This window comes from Topomyia yanbarensis, chromosome 2, assembly GCF_030247195.1.
Source record: "Topomyia yanbarensis strain Yona2022 chromosome 2, ASM3024719v1, whole genome shotgun sequence".
NCBI classification, from domain to species: domain Eukaryota; kingdom Metazoa; phylum Arthropoda; class Insecta; order Diptera; family Culicidae; genus Topomyia; species Topomyia yanbarensis.
Genome location: NC_080671.1, coordinates 202,796,039 through 202,814,232, shown reverse-complemented (window position 1 = coordinate 202,814,232; position 18,194 = coordinate 202,796,039). Strand labels below are relative to the sequence as shown.

The following is an 18,194-nucleotide window of genomic DNA, read 5'->3' as shown; positions in this document are numbered from 1 at the left end:
TTTACTACTTCTAATTGAGCATATTTACATATTCAACATATTCATAAAGACAACTTTGAATTCTAAAACAAATTGAGCGTTCCAGGTTCCTGATAACTAATTAAGGTCAATTAATAAAGTAGAAACACCAGATAATCTTAAACCACGCCTTCAAGAAAAGAAGAAGGAAAACGTAAAAGTGGAAACAAAAAAGAATGGAAACCCTAATCCATTGTATATTAATGAGCCATTTTTCAGGTAATAGGATTTTCAAAAAACAATTCATAACTTTCTGATACAATGCACAGTGGTCTAGAATGCAAATTTAGCAGGAATTTTGAAATTTTACTAAAGCTAAACAACTTAACCATATTAAGTCTTTGGAGAAGTTTTCGTGGTTTGTGAGGCCCTTCTTTTTGTTAAAACAACGGTCAGGGTGGTTCTTATTTTACCAGGATTAAAAATTACTTTTTAATCATACCAGCGAGAGCCAAACGACCTTCAGCGAAGTTCTAGAACAACAAATTTTGGAAAAGTTTGCTGAAGACATGTAAGCTCTAGCAGTCATACTTTCATTTTACGACATATTCTAAATCGAAGGTTAGGGTGTTTCTTAGAAAAACTGTTTTATTCAAATAACTTTTGCGGAATTGATTTAAAACAGAAGTAGTCTTCAGACAACTTTAAGATTGTTGTGAGGCGAATAATTTGTTACATGACATGTTACACCACAAATCTAACTATGTTCGTTGAAAAGTAATTATCGCTTTTTAGCCAAAAATGTTTTTTTATTTTTTGGTAAAATAATGGTCGCTTTTTCGCCAGAAATGTTTTTTTTTGGAATAACATAACTCAATGTGGCAAACAAAAGATAATTCTTTTTCAAATATAAATAAGGTCATGAGTTATAATTTAGAAAAAAATGGAGAATGCGATATTTTTTTAAATTTTTCCAAAACTGAGTTAAAATCTATTTTGATATATTAAGTGCTTATATCTTCTGAACGATAGAAGCTAGAGTTTCGATGTGTTAGAAGAAAATGTTCGTTTTCAAAAGCTTTGAAAAACACCAGAAGAATAGGTTGTAAAAAATGGAAACTGAAAAAGTTATATTAAAAAATTGGTTTTTCATGAGTTGACCCTTTGTAATATTTTTAAATTACTTTCACGGACAATATAAAAAATATAGTTTCGATTTCATGATAAAATGTTGCACTTTACAATACTTCAATTATTTTAAATAGTAGTATGGTGGTTCTAAATTTAATAAAATCAGGAAATTAACTTTTCAATGGTTCGAGATAGAGTTTCACTGTATTCCAGAAAAATGAAGAAAATAAAATTTAAAAAAAAACTTTGTCGAATACCCTGAAACTCATCGTATAGTTTTCATTTTATAAGAAATTTACCAAAAAAAGAGTATTTCTTTCCTTAAAAAATGGGTTTCTTTGTATAAGTTTTGTAATTTTGATTTTTCATTAAGATCACTTTAGAAATAATTTCAGATATTTTGAAAGAGAACAGTTTGTCTTAATATACCGAACCTCTAGCTTCTCTCGTTAGAAAGTTATATATACTTTTTACTAAAAATAAATTGTTTATTGAGTAAATATTGCAATATATAAAAAATATCGTACATTTGCCATTTTTTGGTGATCTATACTATAAAGAATGCTTCCATCATGGGGGGTTACTTTACGCCACGGGGGCTACTTTACGCAAAAATTAAAGAATGATACTTGAGCTTCTAGTTCAAATTTAACGTTATATTTTGACAAAAGCAAAACATATTATTATTCGCTGGTTCAATATAAATATAAAAATTGGATATCGGTTTAAGAAAATGCTTTCAAGTAATCGTAGTAGGCAATGAAACTAAACATAAAATATAAACAAAAACATTGTAACTTAAATTCTCTTGGGAAAGTGTGATATGCTAGTCAAATTATTAAATAAAAGAATATAGATTACGTAAAATTAACCTGGCAATATAATGCAATTATTTGTGTTTGTACTTTTTGTACGTATTTTTATTGTTTGCTAATTGGTAACCATATGTCCATTTTATCTAAAATTTGGGGCTACTTTACGCCAAGCTTTACTTAAGTCTATATTACACATTCTGTATATTTGATTTAAGATTTACTCTAATTTTGGGATTTGACTAATTCAAAGCAGATTTTTATTAGCGTACTAGTTTGAATGTTTTGAAAAATAGTAATAATCGATAATTTGCAAATTGAGTAGTGTCACGAGGATGACATGACGTCATATTGGCGTAGTCAGCATAAAAACTTTGTTTGTAACAAAATAACCGATATTTGCCTTAAGGGACCATTCATAAATTACGTAACGCTTTTAGGGGGGGGAGGGGGTACGACAAGTTGTGACAAGTTGTGACATAGGGGGGAGGGGGTGTTAACTAGATCGTTACGTAACATGTTTTCGTCGAAGAAAAAATTTTTTTTCTTGGAATTTGTTACGTAACAGGGGAGGGGGGGATGGAAAAATTTGTGACAATTTGTTACATAGGGGGAGGGGGGGGGGGGTCAATTTTGGGCAATTTTTGCGTTACGTAATTTATGAATGGTCCCTAATACAAACGGCGAGCGCTTTAGTTTGCATCAAATTAGAGAAAGTGTGCGTTGTTTTCTATTGTTTACTGCTACTGCTATTTGTTGGTGGCTTTTCAAGCGGTTTTGACGTTGTCAATTGATCGATGGAAAAACGATGTTGCCTATTGTCAAACACTGTATGCAGAGATAGGGACGCCAGTTGCCTGAATAGTGTAGTTAGAATGGAGCAAACATATAATAACGCTATCGTTGCTAGAAGTATTTAAACTATGTGTATTGAAGCAATTTGTTGTGGAATGAAAGAAAGAGCAGCAGGGAATAGTTATGTAGTGTAGACGAATTACCTTGCAAAACAAAAAGGTCCTCAGTATATTGGAAAAAGGATATCTCATAAAAGATGGATGAACTGACCTGACTATTAAATATAACAGTACTATTCCCGTTTCTTTTGGAAAAGCCTTTGCACTCCAGAACCTAATTAACTTTTAGAAAAATACTAAAATAAGGTTGTCTAATTCATAAGGATCAATGAAAAAGTATATCATGAAGAGCGTTTTTTCTCGGTTTGTTGTTATTGACTCTCCAAAACAAAGTTATTGGAGTACGCAGTTTTTGAACATACCCTTTCATTTTTCGGGCGCGAAATTCATTTGCATTCATACATAAATAACGAGCATAATCCATAACAATAAATAAAGAGGCTAACATGATTTTGAAAAAAAACTGCACAGAAGGGCTACTTTACGCCAATTTTTAGTTCTTTATATCTAATGTTCAATCTTGATTTCCAAAAGTTCTTTTCTCTAACTTTGGAGGTACTTCTGCCATATTTAAAATATCAAGCAGTTTCAAATTTGAAGTTGCGTAATCATAGTTTTTGAGTATAATGTAAAAAACGTTCTATTTTTGGGTTACTTTACAACCCCGATGACGGTATTTCATGTGGCAGCAACGGTATTAATTGTTAAGTGTTATTTAAAGTAAAGCTCGAACCGTTAAAAAAATTCAATTATAAATCTTGCTAAAATTAGAACCACCCTAGCATATGTTTAAACCAGAGTTAAAAATATTCAAATTCATTGAATGAAAATTGATCATATTCAGCCGCATTCATTTTCAATATTCAGTGACGCAGCTGAAAATGTCAAACGAACAAACCGCCCATTCATCCATGCAGCTTTTCATTCGGTTCCGATTATTACACGAAGCGACCGTGCAGCAACGAATCATACGCATCAAAGTGGGCCCTGGCACAATGTAAGCGATGATGATTGTTGTTTCATATGCTTTATCGTCATTTGAAAACATTTTCCTAGATAATTAGTGTAATGAATATATTGTACGATATTCAACTGAATGAATAAGATGGATAGCTGAATGAATATTTTTTCTATTCACCGCGAGTCGCAACAGATTCATTTTCAGCCGTCAACAAAGAGCTTCGATTATTTTTAACTCTGGTTTAAACAAAAAGAAGAGCCTTGCAAAGTACAAAAACTTTGCCAAACATATTGCAAGACTAAGTCATTTAACTTTAGCAAAAAGTCAAAATTCGTGCTAAATTGACATTCTGGACCACTGTGCAATAGTTCTATAAATTATTCAGTTTATTCGAGGTTTTATTCGTGCAGGACTAGAAACTTCTGGGTGCCTACTTCGCATTAGTTCTGCAAACTAATGAATGATCCAACAGTGGTATGTGTAAGAAATGTCTCATCTCACTGCTAGGTGGATTAAGTAGGTTATTCATATCCATTTTACTTATTTTGTACACTGCTTTATTTTTATGCATTCTATTGATTTGTGCAAGTTCATATATTTTATTTATTTTCTTCGTTCATCATTCATTCATTCATTTTATTCATTTCATCCAAATTAATTATATGACATCTTTTTATTTAGTCTACTAATTTTGAAACCTTTTTAGAATCTTTTAATGTTTCATTTTAATCATTTAATTCTTTTATTATGTTTTGTTCTTCCTTATTTCATTATTTTAGCAATTCTATTCATACTTTTTTATTACATTTGTATTATTGATTTTATTGATGTTATACATATTATTCATTGAATTTTTTATTTATATTTTTGCTCAATCGTTTTCTTCATTTCATTTATTTCTTGTTTTGTTTGTTTCATTTATTTTAACCATTTTATAGTTGAGTCATTCCTTTCCTTCATTTCTTCCAATTTGTTTGAAACAATTTAATATATGCTGTTATTTGATATTTTTTTAAACTGTCTGATTTTATATTAAATAAACTGAGCTAGTTCACTCATTTCATTAATCTGCAGACCTTTACTCACATTTTTAAATTTTTTAAAAATTGTGTTTGTTTTATTGATTTTCAATAGTTTATTCGAAGTTTTATTCGTGCAGGACTCGAAACTGTTTTCATCTCACCTCTTGTTGCGTGCCTACTTCGCATGCGTCCTGAAAACTAATGAATGAGTGATTGTGTCATCTCACTTCTAGGTGGATTTAATCGGTTTTTTCCATATTGTAACAGTAAGAAATATAAATTTCGACTGTTTTTAATACATTTCCTTTAAGGGATTAACTGTAGTAGTATTTTTTGTGACCTGATTAACATTAACAGTAGTTACAACAGCATAGTAAATATCAGAAATTTGTTAATCTTTCTTCAGCTTATTGCCACTTGGTCAAGTCTCCAACATTAGTTATTGCGTTCAATATCGTGAAAGTTGTAGTAATAACTATTTTAATGTTCCGATTTATGTAAAATCATTTTACTAGTTCATAAAGAATCAAATAATGTATGAGTACTTTAAAAGTAATTATTAGTCGAGCGTCCATACAAAGTTTGATAAAAAATTACATCATTGAACGCAAATTCATTAATTACGGAATATTTTCTATAAGGAAAGAATTTTTCGTTCCAAACTTTTAAAATTGCCTTAAGGGACCGAAACAAGTATAAAAATATTTCTGAAACATTTTTAAGAACTGATTAACCCAAAAATATAGCCTGCGTAAAAAATCGAAATTTGTGCTAAAATTTTTCGGCTAAAATGTGCGGACGTACACAATTATTAACAATTTTTGTTTTTTTACATCTCCAACGTTGTAAGTGCGACATCTCACCCGACGCGGCAATTTTCCCGAAATTACCCTATTGAACTATCATCCAGCAGAACCTTAAGAGCACGCGAAAGATAGTTGTCAGTAAGATGCAGTTCAACTCGCGAAAGTGACCAAGGAGGTTGTGCAAAATTTGACGGAAGGAGTCAAACGAAACGATACTTGAGTGATTTTTTTCTGTACGAATTGAGCTTGCAAAAGTAAAATAATTTTATCTTTTAATCAAAAGTTTGACCGATTTACACACATTCTTTTTGGACCAATTTTTGATCGTAACACCCTTCATTTCTGTAATGTGGTCCTCAAACAGTATCTCTAGTGACACATTGGATTGTCCAATAGAAACTTTATCACGGTGAAAACGCGTCCTTTTGTATACCACGATGGATGGTTGATGATCAGAGTACCGAAAAATCAAAACCTGAATTTGGCAACTTTTCTACTAAATGTATGTCTCTTATATTAATGAATCCTAGGACGCAAGGTTGCCATTGTGCTCAAAAGAATTAGCGGGGAAACCTTTAGTATAAAATATTATTCATTCATAACATTAGTCATACAAACTCTTTTGTCCTTACCTCGTGATGAATCTGTACAAACAACGCTGACAAAATTATGCCTTGATAAGCCTTTCAAGCCCAGTTTTTTCTAGCGCATATAGCATTCTAAAACTGTTGAGTTCCAAAACACAAAAAACTGCTTTGATCAAGATATCAGTTTACCTCGCAGTGCTAGAAGCTGCTCAAGTTTTATGTTCCGATGCTCAATACAGTTCTCCTAGAATATGCACAATCGTCCAATTACACGAAAAAGATAGTCGAAGACAATCTTAAATTGAACAATTTTATTTTTCACCTGATAATGGGCCTGCTGCTAGCATTGCTGGATCCAATCGGTTCAATTACAATATTTTCAGTTCTACTCATGGTACTTGTAACTGTTAGAGGTTAAATAAAAAGTAATGGTCCCAGCCATTAGCTTTACCTATGTTTGTGAGAGAATCCTGCCTAAACTAAAAGTTACAACTATTTTAAAACAGCTATTTTAAAACAACATGGCCATGAAGGGGTTAAGTACCTTCTAAACAAGAATTCTATGCATAAAATATAATAGTATTCGCATTGTGCCACTTTGGAAAAAACTTAAGGGGTCGGTGCTACCTGTAATTGCCCTAGTTTATTTTACTAAAAGAACCGAACGTTCTGTACCGTAAACCGGGGTGACATTGATCACTTTTCGAAGTAATCATTACATATTTTTAGACGCAACACGTTTTTTTCAAGTTTCATATTTTTAAAACCATGTACTGATGTATGGAGAACAATATTGGATGGTTTTACCTAAATATTTTCAAAAATGATTTCATTTTAAAGGCCGTGTTCGTATTCCGGGGTGACTTTGATAACCTGCATGTTCACCCACATTATGTTCTTGATGTCAATGTTTTTCATTCAAATGTTTGTTTAAACTAATTCTGGAAAGATACTCATTATTAAATAGATATTAATTGGTATTATAAAATATTTCAATGTACTGTACAATTCGAGTAACCAAAATTCTTATAATTTGTATCGAACTAGAGTAAAATATTCTGAAAACCTTTAAAACTGCTAAAATGGTTTTATTTCAGTGCTTTATAAATGTACAAAAAGTTTCATCTATTTTAACACGTTGGAATATTGAACAATAAAAAAATGGGCGAATTTTAGCTTAAAATAATTTTAAATAATTGCCAACTAGTTTCACAAAAAAATTATTTAAAATAAACAAACTCTTGAAACTAAATTTTCCATATCCCAATCTAAAGTAAAATAAAAATTCGCTTGTAATTGATTACTCTTGCTCAAATCTGAGATTTATTTGCTTTATAAAAAATAGACACTTTACGAAGCTTCGTAAGAATAAGGAAAAGTTAAATTTCGGTGTTTCGTAGTTTTTGGACCCAAAAACCGAACAATATACTCAAAAAGTATATCAAATCAGTATTTTATAAGTTTAGAGTAAAAATCATTTCAAATTAAAATGATTCGGTAGACTACTCTGGTTTAATAAGCGATCTACGAAAAAAGTTTCGAGTGATCAAAGTGACCCCGATGATCAAAGTCACCCCGGTTTACGGTAATTAATTTAATTGTTGAATTGAGTAGCGAACGGCAATTAAATTGAAAGCGCGGTAGAAATGATCGAACACAGCAAACAATTCAAGTATGAATTCAAGCATTCAACACCGCAATTCGCCAAGAAGTCTATTGTTTTGCATTTGATAAATAAACAAAATATCAAATCATTTTCGCTTGGCAATGAATCTATAGCGATAGCAAATATAATGAATGAAGTATGTATGTTGCATAATGAGCGTTATCAGCGAATCTAATTTCCGCGCAAAGTAACTATGTTTACAAACATTGCCAACAAGAAGAAAGAAATAGAATGCGATATTAGTGGAATCCGTGACTTTGTGAATTACATTATTCATTTGTGCCTCTGGCTATATGTCATCAATTGACAATAAAAAAGAATAATTGTATGAAGTAAGTTTTATTATTGAATTATGCACATTTTTATGAATTTGAGCCCGCAGAATTCTATCATTTCACTGTGTGTCGTTATCAGCATTTGGAGTGGAATACCAACAATTCTCCCGAAATGAAGAGTAGTCCAACGTCACATTGATTATTGCACCACTTCATTGAAACCTGAAACGCATTTGATACAATAATCAATTAGAGTTGTGAATAGGATTATATTTCGAGTTCCAGAGATTTACCATTCATCTAATTGCAATAGACCTTCGAAAGTAAGCAAAGTTATCGGATAGAAAAACTACTAAAATATGTTTAAGTACTCACACACAACATAGTAGTATCTGCTAACACGAGTATCGCTTAGTACTCGGGACGGGAAGAGCAACTAGCCAGCGGTGATTGCGATTAAAAGCTGTGTGGCATTCATGAAAGTGGGTTGGATTACCAGAAACACTGACTGACCAGAAAGGTGGTGTTCGAAATGGAAGGGTGGCCTGTGTTGAGCTCTGCCATACGGAGGGATCTCTCCGCATTATTTTTGGCCTACATTGATAGTTTGCTTTCTACGGCCGACACGAGAAGACGACATTTCCCGTGATGCCCCATTCCGACTCGCTGGTAGCAGCTTAGTAGGCGTGCAGTTTTCACGACAACAGAATACACATTTGCAATATCAGGTAAAGGAGAACGAAAAGCGCGCGCAATTTGTGGGAAACCACTGTAATTTCCACTGTTTAATCTCTACGGAGAACTTATCCTGCACGTTGTGCACTCGGTCTGGTGAACAAGAAGCAAATGTGACGAATTTTTATGCTACGTAGCTTCATTTTGTATTCGGTCGCGTGCTACTATCGTGTTTTATTCGTTCTCTTCGTTTTCCAGTTGGTATGTTTTCATGTTTTCCCTGTATGTAGGTGAGACCAGAAAAAGAAACCTCATCTGAAAAAGGGGGCTCGTTTCTTCCCCAAAACGTGACGATTGTTTTGTTATTGTATATGCTGTGGTAACTACGTTGTTTTATTTGCGTGTTTAACCAGTTGTGGTGTGCAAAAATTAAATAAGTTGGATGAGATTTTCGTCTAGAAGGTGGTTGCACAGGTGTGAGAGCAGTGCAAACAATATATAAACGATAAGTGATAAGGAAGATAGCAAAATTTTCTCGCGCATTTTATTTTCGCTACTAACGAATGAAGCTAGCTCGCTTTCCCGACTCGTTAAATGTGTTGCCAGTGATTCGCCGACAGTCTTCCAAAGTGAACGTTGCTCAACGTTTATGTGTCGCAGTCTAGGGCAAAGGATGTAACGTTTCGTGTTACGCGTTTATTTTAAGGATTGTAGGAAAGAAATATTTTGGTAGCAAGTTTGTGAATGTGCGTTGTGTTAAAAATATTTGGAAACAAATTAGCTGTGTTTGGCAAAGATTTGGAGTGATCGTCTCGTCTCAAGTGGCGGTGCCTGGTACTTTACGCGGTTGGCTTTTAAGATAACTCAGCCATCAGTAGATTAGTGAACTGCGGTGAAACCAGAAACGGTAGGTCGTACATTCAGTGGAAGAATCTGCTTCTATCTATTTGTGTTTTAGTTTTCCCATGAGTGTTTGTCAAACGTTGCATTAAATCGCATTAATAATGTGAGTAAGTCTACTATAGATTATAGCGCTCGTGTGTATATGTGATTATTCAGCTTCCCAACGCAACACAGCGATTGTTATATGATCATTTTCAATTCACTGGTATTACTGCTGAATGCTCTTGTTAACTAGGATGTAACAATTTTGAATAATTTTATAAGAATTGCAATTGCAACTGCAAAAAAACTTATATTGTTACCGGGAATTTTACTGTTATTACGGTAGAATAACTGGTCGAAATTTTTGGGTTGCAATTTAGGTGCTAGCCATGCATTTATTCTGTACTATACGTATAGACATCGAGATTGTTTGAAAACGGAAGATAAAATTTCGTCAAAGAAATTGTAATACCAAGGGTATGCGTCTTTAAATTGTTTTGACGTAAATGTTGTTAAACGTTGATAATTATAAAAACGTTGAGTTTCCTTGGGGATTCTTGATTTTTAGAGAGATTTCACCTATAAACATACAACGTAGGAGTTCTTTAACAGGCTTTTAATAGGCATTTAGAAAATGAAGTCAGCATGTTCGCATTGCCGTCAAATGGTGAGATAACGTAGTGCTCACAAGCCCCTTATCACATGCTCCCTCGTGAGTCTATGAATGATAATTGGTCCTTAGGCCGACATCGACTTGATGCTGTCAATTTTCTTAGATATTAGCTGGATGAAAGGGTGCAAACGGATATGGGCGTCAAAATCCAAACGTAAAAACGGATAGTTGATCGGAGATCAGTTCAAATATGACTTTTATTTATGTACCGGAAAGTCTGTAGTTCTGAAATCAATTCTAGGTTCCGTAAATGACAACAGTTTCATGTAGCTAGAAATCAATATATTATCCTGCGATCATTTCGTCTCCTCGGCTACAACGCGAAATCCTTGATTTATAGTTAAATTACCATTTCGCGCTTTCATATTTTTTCTCCACACTTCAGCGCAATGCAAAAACAAGTTTCTTTCATGTTGGATACTGTTGGTACAGGGTGTAGTGGCCATAATATACGTCCTATTGTAACAAACGTGCTTAAATGTGCACACGTATTTTTTTCTGCCGAATCTCAGCTTTTTTCGCATCTTTTGCTGAAATCTCAACAGCTGAGATCTCAGTAAAAGTGACGTTTCATTCAGCTGAGACTCGGAAAATATATTAATGCAAATCAGCAAACCAATCTTACTTTACTGAGATGTCACTTTCTAAATTTACTGACTACATGGCTGTTGGGATATTGCCGAACAGAATTGAGTGTGTGCGTTATTCTGCTAGAAATAAATTAATATATACAATAAAACGTATCTGTTATGTTCCATCGTAGTGATATGCAGCAAAATTAATTGGTATTTAATTTGAAAAATTATCAATTTTTACCCATGTTTGTGATTACATAAATTAATGCAAATAAGTATATTTTATATCAAATGACGAAGCCTTTTTCGGCAATTTTTGACTCCTCCCTCGTAGCATTTTGTCACAAAATTCTAAGCTCCCCCTTGTAAATAACGTAGCATTTCCCTACCCCATTCCCCCACGCAACGCGGCCGTGGATTAAAAAAAAAATACATATGTTTTTCGATTTTTTTAAATACTTGTCCTTGCAAAATATTTGACGATTTTTATCAAAATTTTTTCATTGTGATGGCAAATTCCGTACAAAATAAGCCTACTTTATGACAAATTTAGTGTTGTTGATAGTTTTGGTTTAAATTTTCTATGCCATGGAGCATGAAGAGAAGTTTTCTCAGTTCACAATCCTGCAGCTGCCAAGGATTCTAAGAAGCATACGTTCATCTAAATTAATAAATTTGATTTGGTTGAATCGGAAGAGAAAATTTATTTCAGATATCAAACTAAGTTTAGTAGTTAGAAACGTTAGCTAACTACCCGAGCAGAGTCTGACAACAAATTGAAAACTAGACTTGATGTTGTGATGTTCGGCAAATGATTACTCAGGTTGCTGTTGTTTTGGTCGTTTTAACTGTTAAAAGATCAAAATTGAGAGCAGCAAAAATGTCCTATGACATCAAACAGAAAACTAATTCTGCTATCAGTGAGAGTAAATTGAAAGCTCATTAAGATGTTGAAATTTTTTTTGATAACAAAATATGTATTCACTTTGATGTTTTGCAAAAGAAATATAAACATAGAAAATTCTTCAAACAAACAATGATAGCAAATTGAGATCAAAGTTTGATGTCATATTTAAAAAAACTAAAACTGATAGCACAATAAGATTTCAATTTGATGCTATTATCAAAATATGAATTCTACTTGTTGTAATTTTGATGTTCGACTTTGCTCGGGTAATTAAGCAAGTTAAATCCGCATACAAAATCTTTTCGTTTTTTTGCGAGCTTGCAATTCCGCGAATCGTAAAATTTACCACATGGAAACCGCGTGAAAAGAAACTTGTGTGAATTTAAATTTATTTCTCTTGGGAATGGTGGAACATTAAATTGTTTTCTCTAATCAATGGGTTTTGATGCCCGTCAAGGAAATTTAAACTTATTGCTACGTCGCACATTTTCTGACCCTACCCTCCCCCACGTCACAAATTTGGTATACCGCCCCTACCCCCCGAATTGCTACGTCATTTATGCATGGACCCTTAGATGGGTTCAAAAATGATAGTATTACCAATACTTGAGTATGAAAACCATTGAAGCCGGTTGCAGATTGTAGGAATTACAACCTATCTCGGACAAAGCCTCTGTTCCATCAAGACAGATATACTGAAAAACAAGAGTTTAGGTACTGGCACCTGTGACGTTATGTGAGAGTGTAAATAGAAGACAAAAAGGAGTATTCTCCTATCGTTGAAGCAATTATTTGTTCATCCAACAAAAGACCTTCACACAGTTATGAGAACCAGAAATCCTTTTTTTATTATTTTATTTTTATAGCATATGAGAGCATTATAAGCATTATAATATACGGTCCAAAGTGTATCTCCGGTTATACCTCTGACATTTCATTTCACAAATCGAATGTATGGTTATTAACTGGATTTTTCCGTCGCAGAATTTTTGGTATTCGTTAGGGTAAACCAAGTAATCGTCCTAGTCTTCTTCAACTTCTAGGATTTTGATAGAATTAATTGAATGCATTGAAAAGTGTATAGGAATTAAAAAAATGTTTGGATAATTATGGTTTTGAAGAATAGATTGAAGATAAGTACATAAGGTTGTCAAAATCGTTTGTTAACTATATAAGGCTCCACAACTTTAAACGACATCGTGTTTCTTTTATTGCTATTAAAAGTCGGTCTTTGTTAACTGATTTTTTGGTGTATTTTTGTATGTAAAAACCGCAGTGTTTCAACAGAATGTCGCATCAGCGGCCTTCAACGGAGCCGTATGTCTTTTAGATGTTTCCAGTTAATAGAAATACATATTTGATCATTGTATAATCATTGAATCCTGCGCAATTAACCGCTGCGCACAGAGATTCATTTTCGCGGTGGTGGAGCATTTTAAGCTTAACGTGACAACGCTTGGATATCATTCGGTCTGCTTCCTTGCTTGTCGTTTCTGCTGCCTTAGATCTCGCTCTATTTTTTTAACTTTTTTAATTTTTTTAACGAAGAGATTTGCTGATCACAAGTCTTTGCTCTTGTTGTCTGCCTCTTAATTGGGGGCGTTCCCAGAATTCCATCCAAACACCATTGGAAATGTCCTCAAGCACTTCCGCTTAATGGAGATCACTTCGCCGTATCGCGACACGGTTCTACGGATTGTGTTAGGGATCATCCATAAATGACGTAGCATTTTTGAGTGATTTTTAACACCCCCCTCCCCCATCGTAGCATTTCGTCACAAACCTCTAAATACCCCCCCCCCCTTCTGGTAATTACGTACCTTGACAGTAGCCCTGCCCCCCCCTTGTCACCGCAATTTTTTTTTAAATTCTATTCTATTCCCCTTTAAAAAAGCTACGTAGCATAACATGACCCCCTACCCCCCTGTCGTCACACATCATCACAAAATACAAAACTCCCCCCTCTCCCATATAATGCTACGTCATTTATGGATGATCCCTTATCAGGTGTGCCCAGAGACATCGTGTAGCCGTATCTCGATTCCATCCTTCTCAGTATAGACGGGAGCTTAAGGTTTGAATGTTCACCAGTGTTTCATTTTGTTCTGTGCTTTTCGTGACCAGTGTCGTCTGTGGATGGACGCCGATCAAGAAACCAGGCATTGTGCAATCTAGCTATGGAATGCGTGATTAAACCATTCTATTGCAGCATGTTTTGACTTGTTGTGAACATAGGAAATCGGTTTCATATTTGCCTGTGATAGTGAGTGCATATTAGGTTTGTTTATTATAGGATTGATGCTGGATACGTTTTAGAAGCATCCTGCAAATAAAAAGCTTCAGAATTGCAAATAAATTGTAATTTTTTTTTTTATTCATTTCGTTTATTTGATAGGCACAAATGCGTTAGCTTGGCGGTGCCAAATGCTTTTGTTTTTACATTTGGATATCTTAAAACTAGGAGGTTACAATGTTGAAATATTTTTTTTTTTACAAAGGAAAAGAAAGTTTACAGCTATCTTAAGACTAGAAATAAGATTCAATATACAAAAGAGGGCCAAAAGATTTTTTTATGAAAAAATTTAAAACAAGATATACAAGAGGGGGAGTAATAGTATTTTACGAAATATTTTACGGTTATCTTAAAACTAACAATATAGTTTAGTACACAAAAGGGGGGAACAAATATTTATGAGAAATTTCACAGAAACCTTAAAACTAGGGATTCAATTCTATTTACAAGATGGAGGACAAGAGTTTCAATAAAGAGTAAAAATTATAGCTATCTTAAAACTAGGAATACAGAACACTAATTTGAATTTTTTAACTAAAACTTATGCTTGGTCAAGATATTCAAAGGGTGGCTTATTTCCGCATCAGTGTAGCAGCAGTTGTATCAAGGACAGGGGAGAGACAGGGAAAGAAGAGCAAAACTTGCAACTTTCGCTCGAACGGCGGGGGGGGGGGGGGGGAGGGGGATCAGCGAATCAAATTTGCGCCTCAGTATAGTAAGTCGTCGAGTACCGGATTGGCGGATGGTATTCTTCGGACCCGCGGGGAATCCTTCAAAAGTCATCGGACCTCGAGTCGCTCTCGCTTCAGTTTCCTTCTATGCACGCGTAGTGGTAAGGGCGATGGCGGTTACATAGTGGCACTCTGGAGCTGATCGGTTCCACAAGGCAGGAGGAAACTCTAAAAACGAGAAATAAAAGAGAGGGGCTAAATTGGGATATTTATCGTTTTTATGAAGGTATAAATAAGGGACATATAGGGGAAATCACGAGTTGCCAGCATATCTCGGACTGGTACATTGGGTGGTCTACCTCGGGCCCGAAGGGATTCCTTTAACTGAGACCTGGCGTCACAATACCCGGCGCACACCCAGACAACGTGTTCGATGTCGTGATAGCCCTCGTCACAAGCGCACAGACTACTCTCCGCAAGCCCAATACGCCGCAAATGCGCATCCATGGTGTAGTGATTGGACATAAGTCGGGACATTACACGAATAAAATCCCGACCCACATCCATCCCCCCGAACCAAGGCTTCGTTGATACCTTTGGGATAATCGAATGTAGCCATCGTCCAAGTTCCCCATTGCTCCACGAGGTTTGCCAACTGTTGAGCGTCCTCTGACGACAAATACTAAAAAATTCGTTGAAGCAGATTGGTCTTTCGTATATGTCACCATTTAATGCGCCCACCTTTGCTAATGAGTCGGCCTTTTCATTGCCCGGGATAGAACAATGAGAGGGGACCCAAACAAAGGTAATCTGATAAGATTTTTCAGATAACGTACACAAGGACTCCTGTATCTTCCCCAGAAAATACGGTAATTGCTTTTTAGGCTTCACCGCACGAAGAGCCTCGATAGAGCTGAGGCTGTCCGAAACGATGAAGTAGTGATCTGTGGGCAGAGTGTCGATGATCCCAAGGGTGTACTGAATTGCAGCTAACTCTGCGACGTAAACTGAAGCGGGATCATTGAGCTTGAATGAAGCGGTGATAGTATTGTTGAAGATACCGAAGCCAGTGGACCCATCGAGATTTGATCCGTCAGTGTAAAACATTTTGTCGCAGTCGACTTCTCGGAATTTATTATAAAATATATTGGGGATCACCTGCGGGCGTATATGGTCCGGAATTCCACGAATCTCTTCCTTCATGGATGTGTCGAAGAATACAGTAGAATCAGAAGTATCTAGGAAACGGACACGGTTGGGATTGTACGAAGAAGGATTGATGCTCTGTGCCATGTAGTCGAAGTACAAGGACATAAAACGGGTTTGAGAATTAAGCTCGACGAGCCTCTCGAAGTTTTCAATTACCAACGGGTTCAGAATGTCGCATCGGATGAGTAATCGATATGAGAGTTCCCAAAATCGATTTTTTAGCGGAAGAACGCCCGCCAGCACTTCGAGACTCATCGTATGGGTCGAGTGCATGCAACCCAAGGCAATGCGCAAGCAACGATACTGGATTCTCTCCAGTTTGATGAAGTGTATGTTCGCAGCGGAGCGGAAACAGAAACACCCGTACTCCATCACCGACAATATCGTTGTTTGGTACAACCTGATCAGGTCTCCTGGGTGAGCACCCCACCATGTTCCAGTTATTGTTCGGAGAAAATTGATCCTTTGTTGGCATTTCTGTTTCAGATACCTAATGTGACATCCCCAGGTACCTTTAGAGTCGAACCAGACCCCGAGATATTTAAATGTGACAACCTGGTTGATCGTTGCACCCATTAATAAAAGCTGGAGTTGCGCCGGCTCACGCTTCCTAGAAAAAACAACCAACTCAGTTTTCTCCGTGGAGAACTCAATACCCAGCTGAAGAGCCCAAGCAGACAAATTGTCCAAGGTATTTTGTAATGGTCCTTGCAAGTCGGCAGCTTTGGGCCCTGTAACAGAGACCACCCCGTCGTCTGCAAGTTGCCTTAGCGTACATGAATTGGCAAGACAATCGTCAATGTCATTCACGTAAAAATTGTAGAGCAGGGGACTTAGACATGAGCCCTGGGGAAGACCCATGTAGCTAAATCGCGATGTTGTTAAATCGCCACAGGTTTAGCAAAAAGTTATTTAAAATTGGTGAAAGACCATGCTGGTGCAGCTTCTCTGACAGAATGTTGATAGAAACTGAGTCAAAAGCCCCCTTAATATCCAAGAAGACTGATGCCATCTGCTCTTTGTTAGCATAGGCCATTTGGATTTCTGTAGAAAGCAACGCAAGGCAATCGTTCGTCCCTTTGCCTTTGCGGAAGCCAAATTGTGTATCTGACAGTAAGCCATTTGCTTCAACCCAATTGTCGAGGCGAAACATGATCATTTTCTCGAACAACTTCCGAATACAGGACAGCATTGCAATCGGCCGATACGAGTTGTGGTCGGAGGCTGGTTTTCCTGGTTTTTGGATGGCGATGACCTTCACTTGCCTCCATTCATAAGGGACAATGTTACCCTCAAGAAACTTGTTAAATAAATTCAACAGGCGCCTTTTTGCAGTGTCAGGCAGATTCTTCAGCAAGTTGAATTTGATTCTGTCTAACCCTGGGGCGTTATTGTTGCACGATAAGAGAGCAAGTGAGAACTCCACCATCGAAAACGGTGTTTCGTTCGCGGTATCGTGAGAAGACGCGGCGCGGTACGTTTTCTGTACCGGGACAGAGTCCGGACAGATCTTCTTGGCGAAAGCGAATATCCAACGGTTTGAATATTCCACGTTCTCGTTGGTACTATTATGATTACGCATACGTCGAGCCGTACCCCAAAGAGTGCTCATCGCTGTTTCTCTCGTTAACCCGTCGACGAACCGGCGCCAATAACTGCGTTTTTTGGCTTTCATTAGACTCTTCATTCGCCTTTCTAACGACGCGTACTGTTGATAGCTAGCGGGTAACCCGTCTTCCCGAAAGGCCTTATATGCAGTGGACTTTTCCGCGTACAGCTCTGAGCACTCTTTATCCCACCACAGGGTGGGAGACCGTCCATGGGTATTCGCGCTGGGTACTGGTGAATAAATTGTAATAATGACGTCATTCTTACCATTCTTAGGACGAGTTTTAGTCAGCTGTGAAAGCAACGTTGTTTGTTTACACATACATACAAGAAAAACACTACGGGGGAAAATTCTTTTAAATTAACTGTCGACATGTATTATTGATTTCTGCAACTACCGATTGGCGTGATACTTAAAATACTGTTTTTAATATATTCCTTTAATATGCACACTACTGTTAATTTATTTTAATTAGACGTTGGAAAAGCATTTTTTGAATTTTTAATTTGAAGAAAATAGCCTGTTATGCCAACTATTATACAGTTCAAACAAGTTAAAATCGAAA

The 18,194-nt window shown here is 35.9% G+C and overlaps 1 protein-coding gene and 1 long non-coding RNA gene across 4 annotated transcripts in view; one reads left to right on the top strand and one right to left on the bottom strand.

Moving 5' to 3' along the window:
* Positions 1-8,217: 8,217 nt before the first annotated feature.
* On the bottom strand, positions 8,218-8,670 carry LOC131682725 (uncharacterized). The gene is made up of 3 exons (XR_009304127.1): positions 8,508-8,670; positions 8,426-8,447; positions 8,218-8,354 (listed from the first exon to the last, which is right to left on the bottom strand). It is a non-coding gene; the product is annotated as an uncharacterized LOC131682725 (long non-coding RNA).
* Positions 8,671-8,690: 20 nt separating this feature from the next.
* Positions 8,691-18,194, top strand: part of LOC131682724 (arylalkylamine N-acetyltransferase 1) — a 136,861-nt gene continuing 127,357 nt past the window's right edge. For 2 of the 3 annotated variants that reach the window (XM_058964419.1, XM_058964417.1), the window contains exon 1: positions 9,266-9,714. The gene's annotated coding sequence lies outside the window, so the exon portion shown is untranslated. Of the gene's footprint in view, positions 8,861-9,265; positions 9,715-18,194 lie in introns of those variants that run through there. The other variant, XM_058964420.1, reaches the window with a different exon arrangement.